General features: G+C 49.7%; 1 protein-coding gene across 13 annotated transcripts in view; it reads left to right on the top strand.

The window, feature by feature from the left end:
- Positions 1-22509, top strand: part of LOC140424010 (girdin-like) — a 695300-nt gene that overhangs the window by 320497 nt on the left and 352294 nt on the right. The gene's annotated exons all lie outside the window — the stretch shown is intronic.

A 22509-nucleotide genomic window follows, 5' to 3' on the forward strand; every position in this document is an offset into this window, starting at 1 on the left:
ATGAAGTTACTGTGAAAAGCCCTGAGTGACCACACTCCGGCACCCGTTCGGGAATACTGAGTTGCCGGCAAGGCCAGTATTTGTTGCGCATCACTAATTGCCTTTGAAAAGGAGGTGGTGAGCTCCCTTCCTGAGCTGCATCGGTTCACAGTGCACGCAGAGTTGGGAAGGGACTTACAAGATTTTGACAAGCAATATAATTCAAAGTTAGGGTGAAAACTTCTGTGATGAGCATCAGTCTGGTGCTCTTGTGCAAGGTGTTAGAGGTTTTTGTTTTGAAAAGTATTGTCAAAGGAAGTTTGGAGAGTTACTGCAATGCATTTCAAAGATGGTACACACTACTACCACTGTGCATCAAAGTGGTGGAAGGAGTGCCAATTAAGCAGGCTGCATTGTCCTGTATGGTATTCCAGTTCATGATTGCTTTTGAAGCTGCACTCAGCCAGGCAAGTAGATAGTATTCCATAACACGCCTGACTTGCGTCTTCTAGATGGCGTGCAGGCTTCTGGAAGTCAAAGTGATTAACTTGCCGCATAAGTCCTGGTCTCTGACCTGCTCTTGTAGCCAAAGTATTTTTGTTGCTGGTCTAGTTTCTGTTCGGTGTTAATCCTTAGGTTGTTGGTGGTGGGACATTTGGTGATAACACAGTTAAACGCCAGGGACAAAATAGTTAGATTCTCTCTTGTTGCCTAGTGATTGCCTGACATCTGTGAGAAATGATCATTACTTGCCCAAGCCATAATGCTATCTTGCTGTATGTTGGCACAGACTGCTTTGGGAACAGAAGTGTTGTCAGTAGTACTGAACACTGTGAAACCATAAGGGAAGATGTGCGGGTTAGGTGGATTTGCCATGGTAAATTGCCCTTAGTGTCCAAAACAAAGGTAAGTTGGGTTAGGGCAGCATGGTGGCGCAGTGGTTAGCATTGCTGCCTCTCGGCGCCGAGGTCCCAGGTTCGGTCCCGGCTCTGGGTCACTGTCCGTGTGGAGTTTGCAGATTCTCCCCGTGTTTGCGTGGGTTCCGCCCCCACACCCCAAAGATGTGCAGGGTAGGTGGATTTGCCATGCTAAATTTCCCCTTAATTGGAAAAAATGAATTGGACACTGTAAATTTTTAAAAAAGTTAAGTTGGTTTGCGGGGTTAGGGTGGAGACGTGGGGTTGGGTAGGGTGCTCTTTCCAAGGGTCGGTGCAGACTTGATGGGCCGAATGGCGTCCTTCTGCACTGTGAATTCTCTAATTCTACGTTCTCCACTACTGACCTTATGATAGAGGGCAGGTCATTCATGAAGCAGGAGAAGAAGGTTGGGCCAAGACCATTACCCTGAGGAACTTTTTTTAATATTCATTCATGGGCTGTAGATGTCGCTGACTGTGCCAGAATTTATTGCCCATCTCTAATTTTCCTTGAGAAAGTGGTGGTGAGCTGCAATCTTGAATCGCTGCAGTCCATTTAGTGTAGGAATATCCACAGTTCTGTTGGCAAAAGATGTGGCGATGCCGGCTTTGGACTGGGGTGAGCACAGTAATAAGTCTTACAACACCAGGTTAAAGTCCCAACAGGCTTGTTTCGAATCACTAGCTTTCAGAGCGCAGCTCCTTCCTCAGGCGAGTGAAGAGGTGGGTTCCAGAAACACATATAGATAAAGTCAATGATGCAAGACAGTACTTTGAATGCGAGTCTTTACAGGTGAACAGCGACCACGACACTACACAATCCTGCCATGGCAACCTCTGCAAGACGTGCCAGATCATCGACATGGGTAACACCATTACACGTGAGAACACCACTCACCAGGGACGCGGTAAATACTTGTGCGACTCGGCCAACGTTATCTACCTCATACGCTGCAGGAAAGGATGCCCCGAGGCGTGGTACATCGGCGAGACCATGCAGACGCTGTGACAACAGATGAACGGACATCGTGCGACAATCACCAGGCAGGAATGTTCCCTTCCAGTCGGTGAACACTTCAGCAGTCAAGGGCATTCAGCATCTAATTTTCGGGTAAGTGTTTTCCAAGGCGGCCTTCAGGACCCGCGACAACGCAGAATCGGCGAGCAGAAAGTGATAGCCAAGTTCTGCACACATGAATATGGCCTCATCCGGGATCTTGGATTCACGTTGCATTACATTCACCCCCCCCCCCCCCCCCCCCACCATCTAGCCTCAGCTTGCGAAATCCTATCAACTAGCCTGGCTTGAGATATTTCATACCTCTTTAACCTGTGATTATCCCTTTCTCCAATTGCTCCACCTAGACCTGGAAGGACTTAATTACCAGCAAAGACTCTCATTCAAAGTATCATCTTGCATCATTGACTTTGTCTATATATGTGTTTCTGGAACCCACCTCTTCATTCACCTGAGGAAGCAGCTGCACTCCGAAAGCTAGTGACTAGTAAAAGAGTTCAGGATTTTTGACCCTGCAACAATGAAGGAATGGTGATGGAGTTCCAAGTCAAAATGGTGTGTGACTTGCAGGTGAACCTGCAAATAGTGGTATTAACATGCGTCTGCTGTCCTTGTCCTTTTAGGAGCAGAGCGCACAGGTTTGGAAGTTGTTGTCGAGAGCTTTTGTGAGTTACTGTAGTGCATATTGTAGAGTTGGTGGCGGTGGGAGTTTATTCTGGTGCAGTGGGCAGCAATCAAGCATGCAGCTTTGTCCTGTTGCTCGTTTTAGCCTTAGTTTAATTGCTCTTGTTCTGTCACCTTTGCTCTTGAGTCGCCAGGTATCTTTCTGATACCGCCACGTGATTCAAGTCCGAGTAATGATTAATAATCCAACACACCGCTTAGTAAGAGTTAACTCAACGCTCATTTATTATATACAGCAATCAATACTTGTACATTAATTCTACCTCTAAGCTACTTCCTACAACTAACAGGCCAATACTTAACTTTGGAAATGGCCCACCAGGTCAGGGAAACAAATGGCCTTTCGTATTGGTTCTCAGCCTGCGGGATTCAAAACTGGTACAGGTCGATAGTCAGGAGTGTCTATCTGGTAGCGATCGTTGGAGTAAGACTTGTGTTTCTTTCGGCTGTTGTTGGAGAGAGTGAAGAAGGGTGCAGCCGAGAGAAGAAGGGTGAAGAGGGGTCGATTTGAACTTGGCCCCTAGTCTTATAGTCCCCAGGGACTTCCCGCCTCTCGGGGCGGACCTTGTACCTGGTTCCAAGTGATTGGACTTGGTCCCAATCACTTGGTTCGATATTCTCCAATGCTGGAGCGATTCCTTGATCGAGGGGTGGTCGTTTACCTCTCTTTGTGTCAGCTCCTGCTGGCGCCGAAAAGACTGGGTCGGCTTTGTGTTACTAATTTGTAGCATATTGTTCCCGGGATTGCTACTTTAGATGCAGATGGCTGGGGTGTTGTTAAGTTGCTGGCTGCAGGTATCGATTCGGTCTGGCTTCCCCAGAGGCGAATACACTGTTTTACCTGCAGCTGTCTGTTTGAGTCCTGTTGGCTGATTTTCCCATCAGCCTCTTCTGTTCGCCATTTTAAATCTGGGTTTGGCCATTCTAATTGGGAGTTAGCCATTTTACATGGCTACAGTCCTGGATGGTGTTGAGCTTTTTGAGTGTAGCTGGAGCTGGACTCGTCGATGCAAGTTGAGCTGCACTCATCTAGGCAACTGGGATGTGTAACAAGGGTGCGCAAGTTGAGCTGCACTCATCTAGGCAACTGGGATGTGTAACAAGGGTGCGCAGGCTTTGGGGAGTCAGGAGGTGAGTTACCCTCTGCAGAATTCCCAGCCTCACAGCACCGAGGACCCAGGTTTGATCCCGGCCCCAGGTCACTGTCCGTATGGAGTTTGCACTTTCACCGCATGCCTGCGTGGGTCTCTCCCCACAACCCAAAGATGTGCAGGGTAGGTGGATTGGCAACGCTAAATTGCCCCTTCTATTCGGAAAAGAAATTGGGCACATTAACATAAAATAAAAATTCCCAGCCTCTGCCACAATATTTATATGGCTGGTCCAGTTGAGTTTTTGGTCAATGGTAACACCCAGTATGTTGATTGTGGGGGGATCAGCTATGGCGGTGCCATTCAATGTCAAAGTAGATGGTGATGGATCTGTGTCCAATTCGGAACCCTGGTAATCCCCTCTTTATACTGTGTATCATGATTTGAAGAATTACCACGATTTGTATTTGAAACTCAACCACTGTATTCGCTAAAGACAATCAATCTGACCTAAGTTTGTATTGTAACTAAAAGTTTACCAGTGGACACTAAAGCTGACAATAAACTTCAATGAAATTTTGCCAAGGGGCACAGCCTGAATAGGTTTCAGAAAGTGATAGATTGATTCCGGGATTCCCGACAATAGATTTTTAAGGAGATCATTATCTTAAAGTCTATTTTCAAAGCCCTTATCCACCTATCAAAATTACTCTATTTGATCCTTTCAAACTCCATGTAGGTTTGACCAAATTCTTTCCTTAAATTTCTAAACCTTTGTCTGTAGGCTTCAGGCACTAGTTCATATGAACCTAAGATGGATTTTTTCACCTCCTCATGCGTCCCAGATACCTCCTCCGGTAGTGATGCAAACACTTCACTAGCCCTACCTATCAGCTTTGTTTCAATCAGTAATACCCACATGTCCTGTGGCCATTTCATTTGTTTAGCTACCTTCTCAAATGAAATGAAAAAGGCTTCCACCTCCTTCTTGTCAAACCTTGGCAATGCTTGCACATATTCAAATAGATCCCCACCACGCCTTCAACTTTGACGCTCTTTCTCACTATCCTTATCACTATCATCCAACTGTACGTTTCCATTTACATCTGCCAATTTTAACTGACTGTCATGTTTCATGGCCATTTTCTGAAGTTCAAACTCTCTCTCTTTATCTTTTTCACTGATCTGTATCTCCTGTTCTCTTTCTTTTTGTTCTGCTAGGTCTATTCTTTCTTTTCTTCTTTCTTTCTCCCTTTTTCCTCTCTCTTTCGTATTCAAGCCGCTTTAATTCTTTCATGTTCCATTTGTTTAAGTTGTAACTGAATTTTTGCCATTTCCAATGAGTCAAACTGTATCTCAGGCAGCTTTAAATGCTTAGCCACCGCCATAATTACCTCATCTTTTCGCATTTTGTCAGGTAATGTTAACTGCAATGTTTTTGCCAAATCTAACAGTCTGCTTTTAGTCTCTGTCCGTAAGGTACTGCGTGCGACCGTCTCCACCCCCAAAAACTTCAGAGCCTCTGAAAGAGCCATTGTCCACAACACACTCTCTACTTAAACTAGAATACCACACCTGAAAAGCAACCACACTATGCTCACCCCTCACTGTCTTTTAGTTCACTAAGCCAATCCAATAGATAGTCTTTTATCCCGGACGAGCCCCCAATTTGTTATGGGCCAGGGTTTAGAGAACCCCAAAGTGTATCATGGAGTTCACCTGACCCACAACTTTTAATAGATTGTGGTATGGGGAGCACATGGCCCACTCGACAGGTGTGGTACAGCAGAAATGGAAAAGTATTTTCTAAAGCAAAACAATGTTTATTCTATGAACTCAAGTTAACCTTTTTAAAACATACAGTGAACATCTTAGCAACCATCAACTCAAATACAGCCCCCAAAGAATACAACACTAAGTAATCCATAAGCAATCCTTTTAACATCCAGAATACTTAACAAAAAAAACAACCTTTAAACAGAAGCACATCAGGTTTACATTCACTACTGAAAACATTTATAATCATGAATTCACCAAATGATCAAGAGATAGTCTTTTGATGGCAGAGAGAACAGCAGTACACCTGCTTGGTCTGGCTTCAACTCCCAACACTGAAAACGAAACTAAAACACACTCTGCAGCCTGCTCAAAAACAAAAGTAAAAAGCTGGCAGACAGCCCAGCTCCACCCACTCTGACATCACTGCAGTAGTAAACACCCATTTCTTAAAGGTACTCTCACTACAGATATTTATATACACACCCATTTATAAACACCCATTTCTTAAAGGTTCCCTCACATGACACGCTCCTCACCATCCCATTGGGAGCGAAGGGTATGCAGTATTACCGCAGATGTAATAGGTACCATCATGGGTAGAATATTGGGCAACCACTTGTGGGTACCCATGTTCTGTAAAAATTGTCCCATCAGTGTAATTAGGTAGCCCTTTAAAGTCGACGGGATCCCCTTCATGTCCATAGACCACTATCTTTTTTGTATCATGAGTGCACATTTTACTGGCACTGACATGCAAATAATGTTCACATTTACTGTATCCAGCATTCCATCCTCTATAACTATAGTTAATTAAACATATGGTTCCAGTATGATTATGACCAGTTGGGAGGGTTACTCGGAGTGGTATCGGCCTCCGATTATAGATATGTTGGTACCATCCCTTGAGTGTGTTTAATGGGTGGCCTGCAGATCGCCATCTCTTAACCTCCTCATTTATCATTTGTTTGGTTCTGGTATCTCCACATTCGGGAAGGGTATGGTCATGATTTGGAAAATGTACCATTCTGCCTTTTGGGATAATGTAAAAGGGACAGGCTGTAGTGGGATACCTGCTTGGGAATTGGTAGGGATAGAAGAACACACCCAGCACTTAGAGACATTAAAGGCTCTGGCATAGTAATAGGTCATGTAAAGGAACGTGTTAACATTGAACTCCTGGGTAATGCCTGCTAGGCCAAACACAAAACTGAAAATCAATATTGTGGCGAACATTTTTACAGATTCTGATTTTGGTATGTACGCTTCACATGTGACGTGTGAATCCAGGTTTTCTTTCCTTGGAGTTTCACGGCCAACTGGGTTGTAAGAAGCACCTGGTAGGGACCTTCCCACTTGGCCCCCAATGGCTCCCGCTGCAGTTTCTTAAGGTACACTGATTCGCCGGGCACCAAGTCGTGGCCCCCCTCGGGAGGGTCTCCCCAGGCCACCGAAACCTGTTGAGAAGCAGAACTGACAGCATTTGTTAAGTTTTGACATAACTAAATAAAGCATCACTCCTCAGATGACAGTCTGCCTTTCTTCAGTCCCTGGCAGGGACATGGGTCTACCAGTGGATTGGATTGGATTTGTTTATTGTCACGTGTACCGAGGTATAGTGAAAAGTATTTTTCTGCGAGCAGCTCAACAGATCATTAAGTACATGAGAAGAAAAGGGAATAAAAGAAAATACATAATAGGGCAACACAACATATACAATGTAACTACGTAAGCACTGGCATCGCATGAAGCATACAGGGTGTAGTGTTAATGAAGTCAGTCCATAAGAGGGTCATTTAAGAGTCTGGTGACAGTGGGGAAAAGGCTGTTTTTGATTCTGTTCGTGCGTGTTCTCAGACTTCTGTATCTCCTGCCCGATGGAAGAAGTTGGAAGAGTGAGTAAGCCGGGTGGGCAGGATCTTTGATTATACTGCCTGCTTTCCCCAGGCAGCGGGAGGTGTAGATGGAGTCAATGGATGGGAGGCAGGTTCGTGTGATGGACTGGGCGGTGTTCACGACTCTCTGAAGTTTCTTGCGGTCCTGGGCCGAGCAGTTTCCATACTAGGCTGTGATGCAGCCCGATAGGATGCTTTCTCTGGTGCCTCTGTAAAAGTTGGTAAGAGTCAATGTGGACATGTTGAATTTCCTTAGTTTCCTGAGGAAGTATAGGCACTGTTGTGCTTTCTTGGTGGTAGCGCCGATGTAGGTGGACCAGGACAGATTTTTGGAGATGTGCACCCCTAGGAATTTGAAACTGCTAACCATCTCCACCTCGGCCCCTTTGATGCTGACAGGGGTGTGTACAGTACTTTGCTTCCTGAAGTCAATTACCAGCTCTTTAGTTTTACTGGCATTGAGAGAGAGATTGTTGTCGTTACACCACTCCACTAGGTTCTCTATCTCCCTCCTGTATTCGGACTCGTCGTTATTCGAGATCTGACCCACTATGGTCGTATCGTCAGCAAACCTGTAGATGGAGTTGGAACCAAGTTTTGCCACACAGTCGTGTGTGTACAGTGAGTAGAGTAGGGGGCTAAGTACGCAGCCTTGCGGGGCGCCGGTGTTGAGGACTATTGTGGAGGAGGTGTTGTTCATTCTTACTGATTGTGGTCTGTTGGTCAGAAAATCGAGGATCAAGTTGCAGAGTGGGGAGCCAAGTCCTAGGTTTTGGAGCTTTGATATAGCTTGGCTGGGATTATGGTGTTGAAGGCGGAGCTGTAGTCAATAAATATGAGTCTAATGTAGGAGTCCTTGTTTTCGAGATGCTCCAGGGATGAGTGTAGGGCCAGGGAAATGGTGTCTGATGTGGACCGGTTGCAGTGATAACCTCAAATGGGCAAAGGCCTGTGGTTCTGTTTGGGATTGCTCTGATACTGCACAAAACTAGTGGCAAGGCTTGAATACAATACAAATCAGCTCAACAGATCATTACGTACATGAAAAGAAAAGGAAATACAAGAAAATATGTCATCGGGCAGCACAAGGTACACAATGTAACGACATAAACACCGGCATCGGGTGAAGCATACAGGGGTGTAATGTTAATGGGGTCAGTCCATAAGAGGGTCGTTTAGGAGTCGTAACAGTGGGGAAGAAGCTGTTTTTGAGTCTGTGCGTGTTCTCAGACTTCTGTATATCCTGCCCAATGGAAGACGTTGGAAGAGTGAGTAGGCCGGGTGGGAGGGGTCTTTGATTATGCTGCCCGCTTTCCCCAGGCAGTTAATTATCCTTAATGATTTCTCAATTAAACCTTTTATCTATCTCAACTATAGCTAACCAGAAAAGCTGATTTCTATCAGATGGTTAGATTCTCTCTTAATTGAAAATGGCCATTGCCTGGTATTGGTGTGGTACAAATGTTACTTGCCACTTATCAGCTCATGTCTGAATGTTGTCCAAGCCTTGCTGCATCACAAACTGCTTCATTATCTGAGGAGCCGTAAATGGTGCTGAACATTGTGCAATTATCTGCAAATATTGATGAAACGGGTGAAGATGATTGGGCCAATACACAACCCTGAGGAACGCTTGCAGCACTGTTGCAGGACTGAAATGATCACGTCCAACAACTCCAACCATCTTCCGATATGCTAGATAGGACTCCAACCTGTGGAGAATTTCCCCATGATTGCTCTTTATATCAAGGCAACCTTTGACCAGGAGCCCTACCAACACTGAAGTCAATGGGAGTCACTCTCATTTCAGTCTTCAGTCCATATTTGGACCAGGGCTCTAATAAGGTCAGGAGCTGAGTCGCCTTGGTGGGACCCAATGGAGCGTCAGCAAGCAGTTTTTTGCTGAGCATGTGCGACTTGATAGTACTATTAACGACACTTTTCATCACTTTGCTGATGATCAAAAGTAGACTGACGAGGCAGTAATTGGCTTTTCATTTTGGACAGGACATAACTGGGCAATTTTAAACATTGCTGGTAGATACTGGTGTTGCAGCTATATGGGAATGCTTGGCTAGGGTGCTGTTAGTTCTGAAACTGAACTTTGGTACTATTGCTGAAATGTCACGATTCATATTCTTTGCTGTGCCAAGTGCTTTTGGCCGTTTCTTGATATCCAGTGGAGTGAATCGTGAATACTGGCATCTGTGATGCTGGACACTTTGGAAGAAGGATCATCCACTTGGCACTTCTGGCTGAAGATAGTTGCAAATACTTTAACATTGTCTTTTAAACTGGTGTCCTGGGCTTCCCCATAATTGAGAATGGGATATTTGTGGAGCCTTCCCCTTCTGTTAATTGATTAATTGTCCACCACCAGACACGACTCCATGACGCAAGACTGCAGAGCTTAGGTCTGATCTATTGGTTGTGGGATTGCTTAGCTCTGTCTGCCGCATGTTGCTTATGCTGTTTGGCATGCAAATGCTCCTATGTTATAGCATCACCAGTTGGCACATTGCTTTTGGATATGTCTGGTGTTGCTTCTGGCATGTCGTCCTTTTTTGAACCAGCGTTTTGTTTTTTTAAAACTATTTTTATTCTCCTTTTTCACATTTACTCCCGCATTTACACACATCAACAATGAACAATAATCAGCAAGATATGTCAATCCCCATAATAACAACGATCCCATCCTCCCACCAACCCCCAAACATCAGCCCACATGTTTACATAAACAAATGACAAAAAGGAATCGGGGATTACCCATTGTCACCCTTAATATATACAGCCCCCCTCCCACCCATCCCACCCCCCCCCCCCCCCCCCAACTAATGTTCGATGTTATCCAGTTCTTGAAAGTGCATAATAAATAGTGCCCATGACTTGTAGAACCCCTCCGAGCTTCCCCTCAGTTCGAACTTCACCTTCTCAAGGGTCAAGTATTCCAACAGGTCCCCACGCCAGGGCACTGGGTGGAGATGCTGCTCTCCATCCCAGCAGGAGATCTGCCTTCAGGCGATCAACGAGGCGAAGGCTATGATATCTGCCTCCGCACCCGTTTCCAACCCTGGCTGGTCCGACACCCCGAATATGGCCTCCCGGGGACCCGGATCCAGTTTCACACTCACCATCTTGGAAACTACCCTAAACACCTCTTTCCAGTACTCCCCTAGCTTTGCACAGGACCAAAACATATGAAGGTGATTAGCAGGCCCACCCCGCAACGCTCACACACATCTTCTACTCCTTCAAAAAATCGGCTCATCCTCACCCTCATGAGGTGCGCTCTATATACCATCTTCAGCTGTATCAGCCCCACCCTCGCAATTGAGGTAGAGGCATTCACTCTTTGGAGCACCTCACACCAGACCCCCTCCTCTATAATCTCTCCCAGCTCTTCCTCCCACTTTGCTTTGATCCCTTCCAGTGGTGTCTTATCCTCTTCCAAAATAGCTCCGTACACCGCTGACACTGCCCCCTTCTCCAGTCCCCTTGTCGTCCGCACTTCTGTAGCACAATCAATCACTGACGAGGCGAGATGAAGTCAATTGATGACTTTATTACGCAGACTTGTTCCCCAGCAGCTCGGTTACAGAATGTGGCTGCTGGGAGAACCCGGGTTCTTATACTCAGCCTTACTGGGTGGAGCCAGAAGGCGGCAGATCCAATCAGGACCCAGTGTCTGTCCACCAATAGCCTCTCGGCATCACTGGGTACTGTACTACCCCTAATACATACCACCACATTCACCCCTTGTTAAAAAAGAACCCGGCGGGGTGGTGGGTCGCATGGTGGTAGGGGTTTACAACGTCGGTACTGGGATTCCATTAACACAGTGGCTATGCAACGATATCAACTGTTAACTATTTACAACGCTGCTTTTATTGAGCCACTGAATTATTTACAGATCTTGCTTTGTCACGCAGATTCGATGAGTCGAAAGGGTGCACTGGTCGTCCTTGCCGATCGTTTCAGCCCCGGTGGTGGTGCAGGCGCTGGCTCGGGCACTATAGTCTCTGGGAGCGTCGCGATGTTTGTTCCTGTTTCACTACTCCTGGGCAGGCATGGGAGGAGGACCGATCCACCCGGGAAGGGAGCGGCTGTGGGGTACGCGGAGGGAGGGGGTGACTGGTGTTGGGGGGCTGTGGGGAGCTCCGGCGGGCGCCAGGTCCCGCAGGGAGACCGTGTCCTGTTGGCCGTCGGGGTATGCCATGTAAGCGTGTTGAGGGTTTGCATGGAGGAGATGAACCCTTTCGACCAACGGGTTCGATTTGTGCGCCCACACATGCTTTCGGAGCAGGATGGGTCCCGGGGCTGCCAGCCAGGTCAGAAGTGACGTTCCGGAGGAGGACTTCCTAGGGAAGACAAGGAGGCGCTCGTGAGGCATTTGATTAGTTGTGGTACACAGCAGTGACCGGATGGAGTGAAGGGCATCCGGGAGGTCCTCCTGCCAACGGGAAACTTGGAGACTTCTGGACCGTAGGGCCAGTAGGACAGTCTTCCAGACGGTTCTGTTCTCCCTCTCTACCTGACCGTTCCCCCGGGGGTTGTAACTGGTCGTCCTGCTCGAGGCGTTGCCCTTGCTGAGCAGGAATTGACGCAGTTCGTCGCTCATGAAGGAGGGCCCCCTATCGCTATGGATGTAGGCGGGGAAACCGAACAGTGTAAATATGGTGCAGAGGGCTTTAATAACTGTGGCCGCGGTCATGTCAGGGCAGGGGATGGCGAAAGGAAAACGGGAGTATTCGTCAACCACGTTCAGGAAGTACGTGTTGCGATCGGTGGAGGGGAGGGGGCCTTTGAAGTCCAGACTGAGGCGCTCAAAGGGACGGGAAGTCTTTATCAGGTGCGCTCTATCTGGCCTCAAAGTGCGGCTTGCACTCTGCGCAGATTTGGCAGTTCCTGGTGGCTGTTCGGACCTCCTCGACGGAGTAGGGGAGGTTGCGGGTCTTCACGAAGTGGTAGAACCGAGTGACCCCCGGGTGGCAGAGGTCTTCGTGGAGGGCTTGGAGACGGTCCACTTGTGCGTTGGCACATGTGCCGCGGGATAGGGCATTGGACGGCTCGTTCAGCTTTCAGGGACGATACAAGATCTCATAGTTATATGTGGAGAGTTCGATCCTCCACTACAAGATCTTGTCGTTCTTGATCTTGCCCGCTGCGCATTATCGAACATGAAGGCTACCGACCGTTGGTCAGTGAGGAGAGTGAATCTCCTACGGGCCAGGTAATGCCTCCAATGCTGCACAGCGTCTACTTTGGCTTGGGCTTCCTTTTCCACTGAGGAGTGGCGGATTTCTGAAACGTGGAGGGTACGGGAGAAAAAGGCCACGGGTCTGCCCGCTTGGTTGAGAGTGGCCGCCAGAGCTACGTCAGACGCGTCGCTCTCGACCTGGAAGGGGAGGTATTCGTCGATCGCGTGCATCATGGCCTTTGCGATATCTGCTTTGATGCGGTTGAAGGCCTGGCGGGCCTCTGTCGACAGGGGGAAGGTAGTGGACTGAATTAGCGGGCGGGCCTTGTCCGCGTAGTTGGGGACCCACTGGGCGTAATAAGAGAAAAATCCCAGGCAGCATTTCAGGGCTTTGGAACAGTGAGGGAGGGGGAACTCCATAAAGGGGCACATGCGTTCAGGGTCGGGGCCTATGACTCCATTATGCACTACGTAGCCAAGGATGGCTAGACGGTTGATGCTAAACACGCATTTTTCCTTGTTGTAGGTGAGGTTCAGGGTGTAAGCGGTCTGGAGGAATTTGCGGAAGTTGGCGTCGTGGTCCTGCTAGTCATGGCTGCAGATGGTGACGTTGTCCAGGTACGGGAACGTATCCCATAAACCGTGCTGGTCAACCATTCGGTCCATCTCCCGTTGGAAGACCGAGACTCCGTTAGTGACGCCGAATGGAACCCTTAAAAAGTGGTAGAGCCGCCTGTGCTTAGAAGGCAGTGTACTTGCGGTCGCTCGGGCGGATGGGGAGCTGGTGATATGCGGACTTAAGGTCCACGGTGAAAAAGACCTTGTACTGTGCAATCCGATTGACCATGTCGGATATGCGGGGGAGAGGGTACGCATCCAGCTGCGTGTACCTATTGATGGTGTGACTATAGTCTATGACCATCCTCTGCTTCTCCCCGGTCTTTACAACTACCACCTAAGCTCTCCAGGGACTATTGCTGGCCTGGATTATGCCTTCCCTCAGCAGCCGCTGGACTTCTGACCGGATAAATGTTCAGTCCTGGGCGCTGTAACGTCTGCTCCGAGTGGCGACGGGTTTGCAATCCGGGGTGAGGTTCGCAAACAGGGAAGGCGGTTCAATCTTGAGGGTCGCGAGGCCGCAGATAGTAAGTGGGGGTATAGGGCCGCCGAATTGGAACGTTAAACTCTGGGGGTTACACTGAAAATCTAACCCCAGGAGTGTGGGAGCGCAGAGGTACATAAAGTCGGTAATTCTTAAACTCCCTCCCCTGCACCGTGAGGTTCGCGATGCAGAACCCTTTGATTTCTACGGAATGGGATCCTGCTGCCAGAAAAATCTTTTGGGTACTCGGGTGGATTGAAAGAAAACAGCGTCTTACCGTATCCGGATGGATAAAACTTTCCGTGCTCCCAGAGTCGATCAGGCATAGATTATGTCAATCGATGGCTTTATTACGCAGACTTGTTCCCCAGCAGCTCGGTTACAGAATGCGGCTGCTGGGAGAACCCGGGTTCCTCCTTACTGGGTGGAGCCAGTAGGCGGCATATCTAATCAGGACCCAGTGTCTGTCCACCAATAGCCTCTCGGCATCACTGGGTATCGTACTACCCTTAATACATACCACCACAACCTCCTCCAACAATGTAGAGGCCGGTTCCTCTGGGAAGCTCTGTATCTCCTTCCTGGCAAAATCCCGAACCTGCATGTACCTAAACACTTCTCCCTGCTCCAACCCATACTTCGCTTCCAGCTCCCTCAAACCTGCAAACCGACCCCGAAGAAACAAATCTTTTAGCGTCTTAATCCCCTTCTCTTCCCATTTCCGAAAACTTCCATCCCACCTCCCTGGCCCATCTCAAAGTAGTGGTGTTTGCCCTGGTGTGTAACCCACAGTCTTGCCGGCTGCAGCATTCCAAATTTTACTTTCGTCCTGTGGAGCACCGCCTTGGCCCGATTGAAACTTGCCCTCCTTCTCGCCACCTCCGCACTCCAACCTTGATACACGCGGATCACCGCGTTCTCCCACCTGCTACTCCGTGTCTTCTTAGCCCATCTCAGGACCATCTCCCTGTCCTTGTAGCGGTGGAACCTCACCACTATTGCTCGCGGTATTTCCCCTGCCTTTGGTCGTCTCACGAGGACCCGGTATGCTCCCTCAACTTCCAGGGGGCCCGTCGGGGCCTCAGCTCCCATTAAAGTATGGAGCATTGCACTCACATGCGCCCCAACATCAGCTCCCTCTGTCCCTTCGGGAAGACCCAAAATCCTTAGATTCTTCCTCCTCGAGCTATTTTCCAGGGCTTCCAGCCTTTCTATGCACCTCTTATGTAGTGCCTCGTGCGTCTCCGTCTTCACCACCAAGCCCTGTATCTCGTCTTCATTCTCGGCTGCCTTTGCCTTCACTCCACGGAGCTCCATCGCCTGGGTCTTTTGCGTCTCCTTCAATCCCTCAATCACCAGCAACATCGGCGCCAGCACCTCCTTCTTGAGCTCCTCCACACATCGTCGGAGGAACTCCTGCTGTTCCGGGCCCCATACCATCTGGGCTCCCTGAGCCGTCATCTTGCTTCTCCCTTCTCTTCTCTGCCGTTGCTCCAGAGGATCCTCTGCAATCTGGCCACTACTATCGCTTCTTTCCATCCACACCCGGGGGGACTCCTTCCTTTGTCGCCTCACACTGGGTTTGGCCGTAAGAAATTTCCGTTGGGGCTCCCGATAAGAGCCCAAAAGTCCGTTGAAACGGGAGGTGCCGAAACGTACGGCTTAGCTGGTCATCGCCGCAACCGGAAGTCAACACATTCATTTTAACTGCCTGGACCCGACCCGACCCGACAGAGGAAGGCCATCCCACCTTGCCAGATCGGCTTTCACTCTTCCCCACCAAACTAGTGATGTTGTACCTGCGAAGACTCCCCACTCCCGGGCAACCTGCACCCCCAGATACCTAAAATGAGTCCCTGCCCTATGGAATGGCAGCCACCCCACCCCTGGCTGAGACACCACAAAATACTCGCTCTTGTCCAGGTTCAGCTTGTACCCCGAGAAAGACCCAAATACCCGCAGTAGCTCCAATATTCCTCCTATCGAAGCACTCTGTTCCGACACATACAGCAGCAAGTCGTCGGCATATAAGGACACCCTATGCTCTTATCACCACCCGCACTATTCCTTTCCATACTCCCGAACTTATCAATGCGATGGCCAACGGCTCAAACGCAAGTGCAAACAGCAGGGGGGACATAGGACATCCCTGTCTCGTCCCACTGTGGAGAGAAAAGTATCTCGAACTGATATTGTTTGTGCGGACACTGTCCTTCGGCTCCTTATATAATAGCTTTACCCAGTTCACCAATCTTGGTCCAATCCCAAACCGCTCCAGCACTGCCATCAGGTACCCCCATTCTACCCGCTCAAACACCTTCTCGGCGAACAATGCCACAACCACCTCTTCCCTTCCGCCGGTGCCATAACGACATTCAAAACCCTCCTAATGTTCGAAAACAACTGCCTCCCTTTCACAAACCCCGTCTGATCCTCCCCTATCACCTTTGGGAGGCACTCCTCCAGCCTACCCGCCAGTACCTTCGCCAACACTTTTGCGTCCACATTCAGAAGTGATATGGGCCGATACGACCCACACTCCGTCGGATCCTTATCTTTTTTTAGCAACAGTGAAATCGATGCCTGCCCCAAGGTTTGCGGCAACACCCCCTTCCCTATCGCCTCCTCAAACATCCCCACCATCAGGGGTGCCAACCTATCCTTATATTTTTTATAATATTCCACCGGAAACCCATCCGGCCCTGCCACCTTCCCCGACTGCATCCTCCGAATCGCATCCTTTATCTCCTGCTCCACTATTGCTCCTCCTAATGTAGCCCTGTCCCCCCCCCCTCTAGCCTCGGGTACTCCAACCCAACTAGAAATTCCTGCATCTCACGGGCTCCCCCGGGTGGCTCTGACTTGTACAACCTCTCATAAAATTCCTCAAAAACCTTGTTAATCAGCAGTGGAGCCACCACCAACTTCCCTGCCTTATCCTTCACCTGAAGAATTTCCCTTGCCGCTGCCTCCCTCCGGAGCTGACCTGCTAACATACTTTTCTCCATGTTCATAAACTGCATCCCTTGCTCGTCTGAGTTGGCGCACCGCCTTCCTGGTGGACAGTCGGTCGAAGCTTGCCTGTAGCTCCTCTTTTCCAGCTTCGCTGGGTCCCCATCTTCTGCATACCTCCCATCTACCTCCAACATCTCATCTATTACCCTCTGCCTCTCCAACCTCTCCTCTTTGTCCACCCTGGCCTTAAACAAAATTACCTCCCCCTCACCACCGCCTTTAGAGCCTCCCAGACGACTGCCTTCGACACCTCACCCATACAATTGAAACCTACATACTCCTTAATTATGTTTTCAGTTTTCTCAGAACACTTGGTTCCCCAAAAGCCCCACTTCCAGTTTCCATCCCAGTCTCTGCGCTACTCCCTTCTCCAGCACCATATCCACCCAATGTGGAGCGTGATCCCTCGCTGCTCCCCTTTTCCTCAATTGGTGTGCCAGCAACCTGTTCGCCTTCTCCCCATATTCACACTGTACACCCTGTGCCTTCCTCCATTGTGCCTCTGCAGTGCCTGTAGTCAGCAAGTCAAATTCCACATGCAGCCTTTGCCTTTCCCTGTACAATCCCTCCTCCGGTGCTTCCGCATATTGTCTGTCCACCCTCAAAAGTTCTTGCAGCAACCGCTCCCGTTCCTTACTCTCCTGCTTCCCTTTATGTGCCCTTATTGATATCAGCTCCCCCCTAACCACCGCCTTCAACGCCTCCCAGACCACTCCCACCTGGACCTCCCCATTGTCATTGAGTTCCAAGTACTTTTCAATACATCCCCTCACCCTTAGACACACCCCCTCATCCGCCATTAGTCCCATGTCCATTCTCCAGGGTGGGCGCCCTCCTGTTTCCTCCCCTATCTCCAAGTCTACCCAGTGTGGGGCGTGATCCGAAATGGCTATAGCCGTATACTCCGTTCCCCTCACCTTCGGGATCAATGCCCTACCCAGCACGAAAAAGTCTATGCGCGAATAGACTTTATGGACATAGGAGAAAAACGAGAACTCCTTACTCCTAGGTCTACTGAATCTCCAAGGGTCCACACCTCCCATCTGCTCCATAAAATCTTTAAGCACCTTGGCTGCTGCCGGCCTCCTTCCAGTCCTGGACTTCGACCTATCCAGCCCTGGTTCCAACACCGTGTTAAAGTCTCCCCCCATTATCAGCTTTCCCGTCTCCAGGTCCGGAATGCGTCCTAGCATCCGCCTCATAAAATTGGCATCATCCCAGTTCGGGGCATACACGTTTACCAAAACCACCGTCTCTCCCTGTAGTTTGCCACTCACCATCACGTATCTGCCCCCGTTATCCGCCACTATAGTCTTTGCCTCGAACATTACCCGCTTCCCCACTAATATAGCCACCCCCTGTTTTTCGCATCTAGCCCCGAATGGAACACCTGCCCCACCCATCCTTTGCGCAGCCTAACCTGGTCTATCAGTTTCAGGTGCGTTTCCTGTAACATAACCACATCTGCTTTAAGTTTCTTAAGGTGTGCGAGTACCCGTGCCCTCTTTATTGGCCCGTTGAGCCCTCTCACGTTCCACGTGATCAGCCGAGTTGGGGGGCTTCCCACCCCCCCCCCCTTGCCGATTAGCCATCATCTTTTTCCAGCTTCTCACCCAGTTCCCACGCAGCTGTATCTCCCCCAGGCGGTGCCCCCCCGCCCATCCTCTCCCGTACCCGCTCCCCCCTTTCCCCAGCAGCAGCAACCCAGTAATTCCCCCCTCCCACCCCCCCCGCTAGACCCCCTGCTAGCGTAATTACTCCCCCCATGTTGCTCCCAGAAGTCAGCAAACTCTGGCTGACCTCGGCTTCCCCCCGTGACCACGGCTCGCACCGTGCGACGCCCCCTCCTTCCTGCTTCTCTATTCCTGCCATAATTATCATAGCGCGGGAGCCAAGCCCGCGCTTCTCCCTTGGCCCCGCCCCCCCATGGCCAACGCCCCATCTCCTCTCCCTCCCCACCTCCCCCCATCACCCCCTGTGGGAGAGAGAAAAGTTACCACACCGCAGGATTAGAACATAAAACCCCTCTTCGCCCCCCACATTCGCCCCACCACTTTGTCCAAACGTTCTTTTTAATAATACACTCATTCCAGTTTTTCTTCTACAATAAAAGTCCACGCTTCATCCGCCGTCTCAAAGTAGTGGTGCCTCCCTTGATATGTGACCCACAGTCTTGCCGGTTGCAGCATTCCAAATTTTATCTTCCTTTTATGAAGCACCGCCTTAGCCCGATTAAAGCTCGCCCTCCTTCTCGCCACCTCCGCACTCCAGTCTTGATAAACGCGGATCACCGCGTTCTCCCATTTACTGCACCGAGTTTTCTTCGCCCATCTAAGGACCATTTCTCTATCCTTAAAACGGAGGAATCTCACCACTATGGCTCTGGGAGTTTCTCCTGCTCTCGGTCCTCGCGCCATAACTCGGTATGCTCCCTCCACCTCCAACGGACCCGCCGGGGCCTCCGCTCCCATTAACGAGTGCAGCATCGTGCTCACATATGCCCCGACGTCCGCACCCTCCACACCTTCAGGAAGACCAAGAATCCTCAGGTTGTTCCTCCTTGCGTTGTTTTCCAGTGCCTCCAACCTCTCCACACATCGTTTCTGATGTGCCTCCTGTATCTCCGTCTTCACCACCAGGCCCTGTATATCGTCCTCATTCCCGGCTGCCTTCGCCTTCACGACCCGAAGCTCCCGCTCCTGGGTCTTTTGTTCCTCCTTTAGCCCTTCAATCGCCTGTAGTATCGGGGCCAACAGCTCTTTCTTCATTTCCTTTTTTATCTCTTCCACGCAGCATTTCAAGAACTCTTGTTGTTCAGGGCCCCATGTGAAACTGCCACCTTCCGACGCCATCTTGGTTTTTGCTTGCCTTCCTTGCCGCTGTTCCAAAGGATCCGCTGCAATCCGGCCACTTTCCTCTCCTTTTTCCATACGTGTCCAGGGGGAATTCCCTTCTGGTTTACCGCACGGTGTTTTTAGCCGTTAAAATTGCCGTTGGGGCTCCTATGAAGAGCCCAAAAGTCCGTTCCACCGGGAGCTGCCGAAACGTGCGACTTAGCTGGTCATCGCCGCACCCGGAAGTCTCGGAGTCCTCTGTTAACCTCCACCACCCTCCGCAGCTCGTCCCCCATCGAAGTGACCTGGTCGCTGTGTCGTGACACGGCCTTCTCCACTTCCTTCATCTTCTCGCCCTGCTCTCTCACCTCGGCCGATGCCTTTGCCACCGCCACCCTCACCGGGCCGATTGCCTCCTCGACCAATGACTTCAACACGACCGCCGTCTCCTTCCTCAAGGCCTCCATGTGCCCTGTTTTCCCAGCTCCACCGCCATCACCTTGGTCATCTTCTCCACCGTAAGTCATGCGGGCCCGCCTTGCAGTTCGGCTTCCGCCATCCTGTCAATACTTTTGCTCGTCTTCTCCTTCAGCGGCAAACCCGTGTTTCCTCCTTTCTTTGACGCTGCTCTTCGCATCCTTTAGCGGCTTATTGTTTTTTATCTTCTTTATTTTCCCTTCTCGCCCCCTTCACCCCCCTGTCCTTCATCAATCTGACTTATTCTTTTTAAAAAAAAAAAAAACTTTTACCAAACTTCCTTAAACCTTCTTTCTTTCTCCTCTGCATTCACCCAGAGCTCCCCTGGGACCAGGCTTCAGCCTTCTTTCTTCCTCCCAGGTGGGAGCCATTTGAGGTGGAGTACCCTTCCTACATAGTGCCCTGGCCTTGGGCCTGCCGCCTCAGCCTCCTCGTAGCTCCACCCCCGCTGCTCTGACCTTGCCGCTGCGCTGGGCCCAGCACCTCAGCCCCCGCCGCCTGACACCCGTGCGGGGTTCTTCGCCGGTTTTTAAACCGGCCCCGCTGGCTGCTCGTGACGGCCCCAAAGGCCGACGATAGTCGGGGGGTACGTGAAGACTCTGGGATTTCCCCGAAATCGCGGCTACCGGGGGGAGCTCTTGTTGCTACGGCCGCCCTGCTCGCCCACGCCACCGGAAGTCCTTCTTTGAACCAGAGTTGATCGAGGTTACAGATTGAGGTTGTTTACAATTCTGCTGTTGATGACCCACAGCTCCTCATGGATGCCCAATTTTGGGTTACTAGATCTGTTTGAAATCTATCCTATTTAGCATGATGGAGGGTATGCTCAATGGGAAGATGGGACTTTGTCTGCAAGGACTGTGGTGGTCACTCCTGCCAATACTTTCATAGACAAATGCATCTGTGATGGATAAAGGGGTTAGGGAAAGGTCAAGTACGTTTTTCCCTCTTGTTGGTTCCCTCACTTCCTGCTGAAGACCCAGTCTAGCAGCTCTGCTCTTTAGGGCTCAGTAAGGAGTGGTGCTATAAGACCACTTCTTGATGTACATTGAAGTCCCTCACCCAAGTACATTCTGTGCCCTTACTCCAAGTGGTGCTCAACATGGAAGAGTACTGATTCACAAGCCGACTGCAGATGGTAAGTGGCAATCAGCAGGAGGTTGCCTTGTCTATACTTACTTGATGCCATGAGACTTCATGGGGTCTGGAGTCTGTTGAGGACTCTCGGGGCAGCTCTCTCTTGACTGTATGCTACTGTGCCTCCATCTCCTGGTGGGTCAGGGCATACCTAGGGTGGGTGATGGTGGTGTCTGGGACGTTGCTATAAGGTATGATTCTGTGAGTATGACTATGTCAGGCTATTGCTGACATTGTCTGTGGGACAGCTCTCCCAATTTTGGCACAAGCCCCCAGATGTTAGTAAGGTGACTTTGCAGTGTCGATGAGCTTGGGTTTGCCCTTATCGTTTCTGGGCCAATGCCGGATCGTCTTGTCAGGTTTCGTTCCTTTTAGACTTTGTTGCAGTTTGATGCAACTAAGTAGCTTGCTGGGCCATTTAAGAGTTATCAACAATGCTGAGGTTCTGGAATCACGTGTAGGCCAGACCAGGAGGGCGACATTTTTCCTTTCCTGAAGGGCATTTGTGAACCAGATGGGTTTCAAAAGACAATCAACAATTGTTTTGTGGTCGCCTTTAGACAGGCTTTTAATTCCAGATTTATTAACTGAATTTAAATTCCACCAGCTGCCATGGTGCGATTTGAACTCCCGTCCACAGACACATTGGCCTCTGGAGTTTTTGTCAAATGACATTACCACCTTGCCAGCACTTCCTGCAGCAATGCCTGGGTGCTGAGATGACTGGCCTCCAAAAACCAGAACTGTTTTCCTTTGTACGAGGTATAATCCTGATTCCCAATGACTTCGATGTTCCGAGGGCTCCTTGATGCCATGTTTGGCCAAATGCTGTTCTGGTGTCCAGGACAGTCACTCTCAACTTATCTCTTGAATTCAACCCTTTTGTCCATGTTTGGCCTAAGGCTGCAATGACCTCTGAAGTCTTGTAGTGCTGGCAAGACCCAAACTGAGCATCATTGAACAGGTTGTTGCTGAGTACATGCTACTTGATTCCTAGTTTGGATAAATCAAATAACCAATTAAGCTGAATCAGATAAACTTGGGGACAAATTCAAGATTCAGCCCCTTAAAGGGATGCTTCCTGAAACAAAAAGAAAACCACAAATGAAACTTAAACATTACACTGAAATGTGATTGAGGATTATTAAGGCACCCTAATCCATGTGGTGCCCTCCAGGCACGGAAGGCCTTGACGATGCCGGTAGATACAATGTGCTCCTTCTCTAGGGATACCCGACTGTAAATGTAGCCATGGTAGTGGGCAGACAGTTGTACTTTCTGTCACTTTGCTGATGATTGGGAGTAGACCGATGGACCAAGTGATCTAGTCGCCTCAGTAGCCACTTGATATGAAGCATCCCGTGTTCTATAGCCTTTAGTCAAAAAT

This window comes from Scyliorhinus torazame, chromosome 1 (genome assembly GCF_047496885.1).
Source record: "Scyliorhinus torazame isolate Kashiwa2021f chromosome 1, sScyTor2.1, whole genome shotgun sequence".
Classification (NCBI taxonomy): domain Eukaryota; kingdom Metazoa; phylum Chordata; class Chondrichthyes; order Carcharhiniformes; family Scyliorhinidae; genus Scyliorhinus; species Scyliorhinus torazame.